We start from the raw sequence: 12,201 nt of genomic DNA, 5'->3' as shown, positions 1-12,201 counted from the left end.
GGGGGACATAGAAAAAGGCCCCTGGCCTAGTTTGGGTGAAGTTGAAGAGAGGTGGTAGAGCCCCAATTGGTAGAGCAGTTACATGACCCAGTCACGTCCCTGACTTCCACCCCTAAATTGTGCTGGTTCCTGGATCCAAAGATCCCTTCAAAGACAAAGTCCAGCCATAAGACAGGTGGTTATGTGTTAGGGTTCGGTTAGAAATCCAAAACAGTTGTTGCTGGCCTTCAGGGGTTCATGGGTTGCTTGGTATGTGGGTAGCAGCACAATGGTGGCTTCAGTTATGGAATCTTACCAACCTGGCGGGATGAGCAGGCCAAGTGACATGGGGGCATGTTCTCACTAGAAGAACCCCAGTGGATTCTGGCTATGACAAAAGGTGCTGAGACATTTGCCCCTTTTGTTTTGTACAGGGTTGGTAAGTACCACAGCCAGCCCCACCCTAGAGAACATTCTCCCAGCATTCCACCCAGCAGCCCTCCCTTCCCAACAGTAGCTGGAAGACATGTGACCTCATCCTGGCAACCTGCCTAAGATCCTCTCCTTCCTCATCAGTTACCACGCATTGTTTTGTACAGATCTGAACCTCAAGAGGTTCCTGTCTCCCAAATACACTGCTTTTTTCAAAACAGATGTTTGTTTTTCTGGTGAATTCCTACCTTACCTGAATATTGCTTCAATGGTTCAGCCATGCCACCACACCTCTACTACGGATTAAGAGCAGTCTCGCAGTTTATCTGTTGACTTTAATATCTGCCCATCAACACTGAGCAGTCTGTGTAGTGGCAGAAACTGTGTGGTGTGGGGCTCCTATCAGCTAATTCAAAGACCTCAGCCAGTTTGAAGCCCAGTAAACATTGCCATCAGTCCAAGGAGCTTTTCTCCACTACTCTTTTCTTCATTGTTTATGCTATTCTCTTATTTAGATCTCATGTGTCTCACTGATCAATGGAGTTGGGCAATCTGGAATCAGATGCACACACACACACACACACACACACATACACACACACGCGCACACACACACACACACACACACACACATGCATATGCACACACACACATATCTGATTGCTACTATTTCAAGGAATAAGGAACTGCTCTTCTCCTGACGCAGAAATTTCATATCTTCCAGTAACATCCATACAAACTGGCAGATTAATTTAGTAGCCTGCAGTCAGGTAAAATCTCAGACCCTTCTTACAGTTCTTAACCCTTGCTTTGAACACTTCAGGTGAAGGAAGCAGTACATGCAAAGACCTGGAAAACCACGTGGGTGGTAGCAGGCACTGGGAACTTGTTATTGACTGGGTGGCAAACGGTAGACTTGTGAACATATATTGTCTCTGAGTGGCCTACCCTGACCCTCTGATCTAACAGAACATTCTAGTGTAACCCTTTGCCTTTTATTTTTATTTCTGTCAGGGGTTAATTCAAAGCAAGAAACATCAGGGAAGTCGGAAAGACCAAGTAGGAGGCAGGTATAATCTAGGAGGAAAACATAGTTTGATTTCAGCAAGAGATATAGAATAAATGCTGAGGCGATTTAGGACCAGAGCCACCAGAGCTTGGTGACTGGGTGTGGAGTTCAGGAAGAAAAGGTTATGAGTGGCTATTTGAGTGACTAGAGGGAGGGACGTGAAGGCATATTGAGGAATAGAATGTTTGGAGGGGCAAATCTGGCTTAATAGTTTCTATAAAACTATTCTGTAACTATTGCTTGACATAGCGACAATGGCTGTCTATTGATAGTGCTGAGTTCTGAATGTGAATCACCACTTCTGTGTCTCAGTCCTGAAGCTCACAGATCTTTAAGAAGAAAGGTCACAGGACTTTGTAGAGGCCATACCTCCAGGTAGAACAGCCTCTATCTAACCTGATTGTTTCACATTTGTACAACTTCTCTTTTTCATATTTCCAATAAACCTTAAAATGCACAGTTCACTAGGTACCAGAGACTAATGCCTATAATCTGATCTCAGGAGGCTGGGATCTGAGAACTGTGGTTCAAAGACAGCCCAGGCAATTAATCACTAAAATTCCAGAAGTGCAACTATGGTTCAAGTAGTAGAAAACTAGCCTTGAACAAAAAAGCTCAGGGACAGAGCCCAAGCCTTCAGTTCAAGTCCTTGGGCAAGCAAAAACAAAACAAAACAAATAATCCCAAGTGTACATCCTTGTAAATGTTTATTCATACACTCATGGAAACACCCAGAAAGTTCTTTGTGCTCCTTCCAAGTTTTTTTTTTTTCATGAGTCATTTTTTTATTGTGATTAATAGAAGGATTACATTATATTTACCAGATAGAAGGTACATAAACTTCACAAACATTGATACCCTTTCTTAGGACATGGTCCCCATTTCCCTCCCACCCTCCCCCAATCCTTCCAAGTTTTTACTGTAAAGAGAAACTCTGTTCTAACATTGGTGATCTAGAGTGATTTTGCTGATTCTTGAACTTTATGTAAATTTCTTTTTGTGTGCTTTTTTCCCTTTCTCAACATTATATTTATGAGGGTCTCCTTGTTGTATTTCAGGTTTGCTTTTTTAATAGTTGTAACATTTCATTATATAAATATGTCTACCATTCTCCTGTGGATGGCTATTCAGTCATTTGGATTGACGTTACAGTGAACTTCCCTGCACAAATCACAGCCCACCTTCCCCAACACACACACTCTCTGTGCTCAAGTAACACTCTATCCCATGACTTATAGCCTGGATTTTTTCTGGTTATTACATATTTGATGGTTATATAAAGTCTTGAAGACTGTTCTTCCTTGGCTGGCTTCAAGCTGTGATACTCTAGAGCTCTAGCCTCCTAAGTAGCTAGAATTACAGACGTGAACCACCAGCACCCACTTGAGCCAGGCCCCTGGTTCATTTGCTCAATTTTGACAATTACAGGAAAGCCATGTTGTATATGTGTCATTAAAAGATAACCTTGGCCGGGAGTTTAGCCTAGTGGTAGAGTACTTGCCTAGAATGCACACAGACCCAGGTTCGATTCTTCAGTACCATATACATAGAAAAAAGCCAGAAGTGGGGAGGGTAATGGGTACCAAGACATGTGAAAGGGTGTCAATGTATGTGAATTAATGCACCTTCTATCTGGCAAATATCATGTAACCGGCAAAAAAAAAAAACCAAAAAAAAAAACCTTGACAAGACTTTGGTTTTATGGCTGGTGGTAGCCTTGAAGATTGGCAGGTCCCATTGACCCATAATAACATTACAGCACTTCAAGTGTTTGCTTTATTGGAAAATAGATACAAGTGAATTTGAACCATTATTTACTTGTTCATTAAAGACTTTTACATTCTTGACATACTTTTACATTCAGGTGATATAGGGGGACAGGATGAAAGTAGGCAAGAGAAACCTTGTACTTAGAGAATAGCATCAAGCCACCTACATGCAGCATAAGGCCCCAAGTGGAGGAGGTGATCCTGTGTCACTGTGGAAAGTACTTTGACTTCTGCAAGGTCATACTCATACTACAAAACATTGTTCACTAGGATTCAAATGAGAGAGGGATCTCCTAATTTCTGCTCAAGAGCTTCTCATCTTCCTTATTGCTGATAACGATTTGATATTACATAGTCCACATTTCTAGCTCCTTTCCTAAACATTTCTGACCTCCAGACAACAATACATGTAGAAAACAGAACTTTCACTGATAAAGAACTCGATACATGAAGATACTGTGTGAAGTACTTCACATCTATTTCCTTAGTTAACCTTTATAACACTGAAGTAGGTTTTTATTTTGATCATTTTGTTTTACCAATACAGTTACACCAGTACTGAGTACCAATCCTCAGGCCAGGGGCATTCTCTCTTAACTTTTTTGCTCAAGGCTGGTGTTCTACCACTTAAGTCCAAGTTCCAGTCCTAGTTACTTGCTATTGAATTGGAGCTAAGAGTCGCATAGACCTTGCTGGGGCTAGCTTCAAACCTTGATCCTCAGATCACAGCTTCCTGTGTAGCTAGGATTAAAAGTATGAATTACCAGCACCTGGCTGAGGTACATTTTATTATCCCCCTTTGACAGATGAAAAAAACACACGTGTAAGAGATGTTGATTAACTTGGCCCAGAGTCACACAGCAGAGCTAGGATATGATCTCACCGAGTTTTGGCTCTTTAGCCTGTAGCTGAGCTGCCGTCCCCTGGGAAGGTATTGAGAGGCACAGAGCCAGCTTGCAGCATGCTCACAGAAAGGTTGGCCATAGCCTCAGCTCCCAATCTCTTTCCTTAGCTCACGTTCCTCCTTGATAGGCCTTCGTGGAAGTCTCACACCAAGCCCTGTTCCTTTGTCTTCCTTTTCTGAGGACAGATCAATTTCCTTTCCCATCTTATTTGCACAAAATGGGGTGTTTTTACATTTTAATACAAGCAATTCTCTGGGGAAATAGTCACAAATTATTAAGAAAATAAAAAGAGACTGGGTTTGGTGGTACACATCTGGAATCCAGTACTCAGGAGGCTGAGGCAGAAAGATCTCGAATTTGAAGCCTGCTCATGCTACACAGTGATATCTTGAATTTTTTTTTATTTGCCAGTCCTGGGCTTGAGCTCAGGGCGTGAGCACTGTCCTTGGACTTTCTCAAGGCTAGAGCTCTACCACTTGAGCCTCAGCACCACTTCCGGCTTTTTTTCTATATATGGTACCGAGGAATCGAACCCGGGTCTTCATGCATGCTAGGCAAGCACTTTAACCACTAGGCCAAACTCCCAGCCCTACACAGTGATATCTTATCTCAAAAAAGGGACTGATTTTAAATGCCACAAAATTAAAGAGGGAGCTGTACTACAATGGAAAGAAAATGAGAATCATAGCGGACCTCTCCACACAAATCCTCAATGCAAGGAGAGCCTGGAATGATATAATCTAAGCACTGAAGATCAGCAGCTGCCACCCCAGACTGACAAATCCAGTGAAGTTATCATTTACATAGATGGTGAAACCAAACCCTTCCATGGCAAACAAAAATTAGAGGAATTAGTGATCACTAAACCAGCTTTACAAAGAATTCTAAGGGGAGGAATATAATCTGAACCAAAGAAACACAGTACCAAAAGAAACATCAGTACCAAAGAAACACATCAGACAAAAATCACTAGAAGATCAATTTAATAAACACAGGAAGAAGAAAAAAAACAAAATAGAAGAAACAAAAAAGGCAGGAAATAGGACACATTTCTCTATAATAACCCTAGCCATTAAAGGACTCAATTCTCCAATCAAAAGAATAGCAGAGGGCCGGGAGTTTGGCCTAGTAGTTAAAGTGCTTGCCTAGCATGCATGAAGACCCTGGTTCGATTCCTCCGTACCACATATAGAAAAAAGCCGGAAGTGGTGCTGAGGCTCAAGTGGTAGAGCTCTAGCCTTGAGAAAGTCCAAGGACAGTGTGCTCAGGCCCTGAGCTCAAGCCCAGGACTGGAAAAAGAAAAAAAAAGAATAGCAGATTGGATCAAAAAATAAGATCCATCCAACGTTGTGTTGTGTTCCAGGCTATTTTTGAATTGATGAAAAGTTTCACTAATTATGATATATGTTGTTTTAATATGTTACCTATATGTCACATTAATTGAATAACTAAAAGATGTTAATCTCTGATCTCAGATAAAAAAATTCAGATACAGGCACTTGCACAAAATAACATAGCTTTAAATATAAAGAACCATCAAGAACACCATATAATTTATAATAAAAAACATCCCTATTGCAAAACAAACAAAAGAATAAGAAGCACAGTCTCTAGCATAGGTCTTTCTTTCCTTCACCACCCCACAAATAAATAAATAAATAAATTTAATAGTTATTGTAAAGGTGATATACAGAGGGGTTACAGTTACATACATTAACTTTTCAAGATAAAACTAAGAGGAATGTGAATAGGAAGCCGTAGTTTTTTAGAGCTTATAAATATCCCTGGTGGGCCACTCAGAGCAAAATAAATGAGACCCCTGCTATTTCTCTATCTTCATTCTACACTTTGGGGATGTAGTACCATATATTTTTTTCTTTTTATTAAAGAATTTATTAACATTCATTTTACATCATATTTCAAATGATGTATTTAACAAACAAGTATTCAAGAAAGGAATCTCTATATACAATCACAGGAACTTCAATTTTAGAACATAATTAGAATAAGACTGAGGTTTTGTTTGTAATAGATACATATTAATCTATGTAACAAAACATTATTTCTTTAGAATCATAAATTTTTAAGTCTAGGTACTTGTGTTTATATTTCCAATACCATGTCCGAAGCATTGAGCACGCATATATTGAGTCCTTGCTCTTGTACTGTTTGGATCTAATAGCCACCATACCTTTTTATACTTGTTTTTCTACTAAAGTCTCAGATACAGGCACATGCATTAGGGGCACTAAGGAATGTTAATTCTCTCTCTTTTACTCGACATCTTTCTTCTTGAAATGTCTGGAGAAGTTACATTCATGGAACTGTCACCTCTCATCAACCTCTCATCAACTGAGAGGCATCTGGGTTGGTTCCGTATCTTTGCTCTGGTAAATAGTGCTGCAATGAATATTGTTGTGCTGGTGGATTTAGTCTGTCCTTGTTTCTGGACGATTGGGTAAATGCAAGTAGTGGAATTGCTGGGTCATAGGGGAGCTCTATGTTTGGTCTTTTGAGGAATCGCCATCCTGCTTTCCATAGGAGTTGAATGAGTTTGCACTCCCTCCAACAGTGTAGTAGTGATCCCTCCTGGCCACATGTCCTCCAGCATCTGTTATTAGATTTCTTGTTTGGCTTAGGTAAAAGCATTTGGTCCGCAGATAAATTAGGCTTCTGTGAAATTCTTCTCTGAAGTTTCTCCTACCCATGGTTCTTCATCTTGCTCCAGCTTGACAATCAATTCAGGTTTATACACACAATGCCCCAAGAACACCGGGTTGCTGCAGGTCTCCAGCATTTCATCTCTATACAGGGTCCTCTGAGCAACGTCCAGGTCTTGCCACTCCTCCCAGCTGAAATCCACAGCTACATCATCAAATGACACCAGCTTCAGAGATTCTTTCATTCTTTCTTCCTGTTGACAATGACCACAGGATTCTGCAAGTATAGCTGACATCGGTTCTGATTACAGCCCCCAAACTCCACTAAAGACAGGCTGGGTACTGGCCTCAGAACTTGGGCCTGTCTGGCTGTGGGAACGAGCGCTGCTCCCTTCCTCTCCAAGTGCCCTCGGGCTGCTGCTCCCGATACAGACTGCAAAGCCACAGGTTGGGCGGGCTGGGCAGGCAGACCAGGGCCTGGTCCAGAGCCACTCGTTGCAGAAAATGCTTATCTTTCCACCTCTGCAGAGACTTTGAGCCCCTCGAGCCCTGCTCCAGGCTCTACTTCTGTCCCTGCTGTGGTCCTATGGCTCTGCCCCACGTTCCGTGCATGGCGTCTGCACTTCCCGTGGCTGTAGAGGTGAAAGCACCAGCTCCTAGAGCACCAGCGGTGGTGGTGGTGATGGTAGAGATGGCCGCAAGCCATGTGCCTTACCATATATTTTATGTAGAGAACATACTAAAGGGAGATATCTCATCACTGCAGCATTTCATCTTCAAGATGGGGCTTTCACTGTGCCCTGTGTAGGACAGGTCTACGTTCTGTCAGGCTAGCTGCTTTTGGGTAGTTCAGATATGAGCAGAATGGGTGATCCCATAATTATATGTCTGCCATGCCTCCTTTCCTAAAGGAAAAGCTGGGTGTGATGCTATATAGCATCCAGCTACTCAAGAGATAGAAGTGGGAATTCTATCTGATCCTGGCCTGGGCACAAGTCTAAGACCCTGTCTGAAAAGCAAACTAAAAGCAAAAGGACTGAAGTGGCAGAGCACTTGCCTAGCAAACTCTATACCTAAATTCAATCCCCAGTTATCCATTCCTTCCCTCATTTAAAAGAAAAAGAAAGCAAGAGGCTTACAGATGAATGCTCTTTGTGTTTTATGGAACAATGTGCCCTCAGGGTGGGGCACTCCATTTGGGAGAAGTTGTCCAGAGATGAGCAAGCATCATTCTGAGAAGTTTCTCCATTCATCTCAAACCCTGGATGTCAAGGAAGACTGAAAACACTGGAGGCTGGCAGAGGAGTCTGGGAAACACAGGTGAGTGAAGTCATCACTCCCCTGGCTTAGACTCAGCCTCAGACATAGCTTAGTTGTTTCTAAGTCATTCTTGAGCCGCACCCATTTTTTTTTTCCAGTCCTGGGGCTTGAACTGAGGTCCTGGACACTGTCCCTGAGCTTCTTTTGCGGAAGGCTACCACTGTACCATCTGAGCCACAACACCACTTCCAGCCTTTTCTTTTTATATGGTACTGAGGAATGGAACCTAGGGCTTCATGCATGCTAGGCAGGCACTCTGCCTCTAAGACAGATTCCCAGCCTAGCTGTACCCATTTTAAGGGGGTTTGGGGACACTGTGACTAGTGGGACCCTCTTCTAGGACACTCCAACAGGAAGTACCTCACCCCTGGATGTGTAGGACAGCCAACAAGCTGCTCCTTTTAAGGAATAATGACTCTAGGTGACGAGACTGCCGGGAGAGAGCTCCACCACGACAGCTGGCCTGGGGACTCGTGACTATCGGCCACTGACTTACGCCATGCCTGCTAACACACACAATGCACTGTGGCAGACTATGGGCTGCTGGTGCCCCTGGGAAGTTTTCCTTTTACAGAAAGGAAAAGGATGGGGAAAGCGTTCAATGCTGGCCTCGGGCCCAGAGTGGAGGCTGCAAGGAGAATGGAAACAGCTGCTCACTAGACCAGTGTGTTTGACCAAGGCAGGCTCTCAAGATTCTGGAGGAGAGGTGGAGCCCTGGCCCTGTGCCCTGGGGCCTGTCCTTAGCTGGCCAGAACTCCCTTACCCCACCCTTGAGGGCTCAATGATGATAGAAAGAGCTCTGGGTAGGGAATTTACTTCCTGGCAGAGATTCTAACTACATCCTTATGAGGGCAGCCCAGGGCCCTGCAACCACTAAGGGTCTGAGCTGGGATGACTCACAAAGTCTTCTGCACAATCCTTCAGCCCCACTTGAGCTTTGTTCTCTCTCATTGTAAGCTGCTGCAAGGCCATGGTCATCCCCACTGCTGTCCTCTCTGGTGAGAGAGGATGATGAGAGACTGGAGAACGAAGCTTGCCCTACTCAAATCTTCTCCAGGTTTGCCCCCCACCCCTTCATTCCTGGCCCCGATTTCCCGTGCTTTTCATACCCCAAGCAGTTCTGGGACCAGGACAAATACTTAGGAAGTATTTATGGCCTGGTTAATAATGAGCCTTGTCAGAGCCTATGATTTGAAGTCTAACAAATCTGGGTTCCAATGTGAGCTGCACTGCCTGCTGTCTGTGAGGCTCGCTTTCTTGGGTGTAAATTGTGGCTAATATTTGACAGAGCTGATGCAAGGAAGCAGCATATGGTGAGCAGGAGGGGCCCAGTCACTGAGAGTTCTCTTTATCCAGGCAACTGAAATCCTTGATCACTCCTCTAGGGAAGTTGAACTTGTTGGGCCAGGGACCTTGTTGGTTTTAGGGTCACATCTGTCACCGTGGAGGGCGCGTGGTGCAGCTGCTGGTTCTGCACTCCTCCTGGTGAGAGACCTTCTGCTCCCGCTGCTGCCTTGCCCTACAGGGCCACGTGTGCAGTGGGGTGCTGTTCAAGCACAGCATGGCGTGAACCTGACTCTGCAGTCCAGATCCCAAAGATTCTTGGGTTCCTCCTCCCAGCTCCTCAGCGCCTCCAGACTCCTCAAAGTTTCACTTGTGGGAGGGAATTGGGGGAGCAAAGGGAAGGGTCAGCACAGAAATCTGTGGAACAGACTGACGACTCGACATTTTTCTCTAGAACTGAGCAAAGGGTTTTTGTTTTTAATGTATATAGCCAGTTCTGGTAGGCAGGAATTTTAACCTCCTTCTTGCCCTAAATCTAAACAAGCCCCATGCCAATGTTCCCTTCCAGTAGGAGCCCTGAGTTTTGGTCATTACAAAGATGATGGCGATGCATGCCACTGGAGAAGAGAGTACACTCAGAGGCATTATTTCCTGGGATCCTCACCCAGATTCCAGAGGCGGGAATCTGAATCTGAGAGGGGTAGGGCCGCTTGTTCTACAGTTTAGTATTGAAATGGTAGATGCTCATTCTTATAGAGTTCACTTGGTGATCTTCCCACTATAAGCCAATAAAGAGCAAGTGTGTGTGTGTGTGTGTGTGTGTGTGTGTGTGTGTGTGTGTGTGTGTGTGTGTGTGCTAGTCTTGGGACTTGAACTCAGGGCCTGGACACTGTCCCTGAGCGTTTGTGCTCAAGACTAGCGTTCTACCACTTGGGCCACAGCTCCACTTCTAGCTTTTTTTTTTTTTTTTCCAGTCCTGGGCTTGAGCTCAGGGCCTGAGCACTGTCCTTGGACTTTCTCAAGGTTAGAGCTCTACCACTTGAGCCTCAGCACCACTTCCAGCTTTTTTCTATGTATGCGGTACCAAGGAATCGAACCTGGGTTTTCGCGCATGCAAGGCAAGCACTGTACCACTAGGCCAAACTCCCAGCCCCCGACTTCCAGCTTTTTGATGATTAACTGGAGATGAGAGTTTTCACATACTTTCCTGCCCAAGTTGACTTTGAATTATGATCCTCAGATCTCAGACACCTGAGTAGCTAGGATTACAGGCGTGAGTCACTGACACCCAGTGTTGGCCTCCTATCTTTAAGCGTCAATAAGACATTTGTGTACATATATACACAAGGTCATGTTTCTCTCCCAGATTCTGCCTCCAGTACTATGGGCAGAGAAGGAACATGAATAGAACCACCCCATGCCCTTGCTGTTGACCCTGCTTTGGGAGAGCAGTGTACAGGGGTATCAGGGAGAAGGTGGCTTCTTTAAGTACTAAACTAAAAGATGCCCTAGCACCTCTGACCCAGTTCTTTATGTTAGGCTAGGGACTGAGTTGGGGCAAGACAACAGTGTGACACTGTGATCACATGCCTGGCAGGGGCAATAATTGGACTAAAAGGCTACTACCAGGCAGACAGCATTGGCAGGACCAGGTCAGATGTGGACAAGCAGGACAGGAAAAACTGACACAGAAGGGGGACAGTGGTCACTTCAGAGCCACTCAAGTTCCTCTTGTCTCTTTTATGTTACATGGACTTCTAAATACCATCATTGACGTAAGAGTCCACCTTTTAATCCTTCACAATGGTGACTGAATTTCAGCATGAGTACTGACGGGGACATTCAAATTCTACTACAGAGATGAAGAAGAAGGATCTCAGAGTCCTAGGAGATTCGATTAAATCTAATATATATATATATATATACATATATATATATATTCTTTTTTTGCCTGTCCTGGGGCTTGCACTCAGGGTCTGGGTACTGTCCTTGAGCTTTCTCAAGGCTAGTGCTCTACCCTCATGAGCCACAGCACTACTTCCCACTTTTTCTGTGTATGTAGAACTGAGGAATTGAACCTAGGGCTTCATGCACGCTAGGCAAGCACTCTAGCACTAGGCCACACTCCTGGCCCTGATTCCATTTTTTAGCAGCTGGGTAGTCTTAGGAAGTTACTTACCCCTTACTTGCAAGTATCCTCTTTTATTACTTGGGTATAAGAATGTCATTTACTACGTGAGCTATGATGCAATTGAAATGAGTCAGCTGAAAGCAAGGCCTTGCCTGTAAATGATTACTCCATCCGAGTTCCTTACAAGTGTGTGGTTAGTAAAAATGGCTTGTTCTTTTCTTTGTCATGTTCACTGTATTATATATTTCACGTTTTCTTATCTTAGAAATACAGCCATCATAAAGACGAGGACTTGGGACTATTTTGTGGGTTGATGTATCCTCTATGCCTACAACTGGTGTATATGGAACTATCCAGTGTAATTCTTTTGTACAATTAATTAAAAATAGTAATAAAAGACATTTAAGGGAGTGGGAGTATGGCCTAGTGGTGGAATGCTTGCCTAGTATACACGAAGCCCTAGGTTTGATTCCTTGGTACCACATACACAGAAAAAGCCAGAAGTGGTGCTGCAGCTCAAATGGTAGAGCTCTAGCCTTGAGAAAGCCCAAGGACAGTGCTCAGGCACACACACATACACAAAAAGGCTAGCTCAGGCCAAACACTAGTGGCTCACACCTATAACCCTAGCCACTTAGGAGGCTGACATTTG

This window comes from Megascapheus bottae, chromosome 5 (genome assembly GCF_031878675.1).
Source record: "Megascapheus bottae isolate mThoBot1 chromosome 5, mThoBot2.hap1, whole genome shotgun sequence".
Classification (NCBI taxonomy): Eukaryota; Metazoa; Chordata; class Mammalia; order Rodentia; family Geomyidae; genus Megascapheus; species Megascapheus bottae.
The sequence above is the reverse complement of the archived record's forward strand: the minus strand, read 5'-3'. Positions refer to the sequence as shown.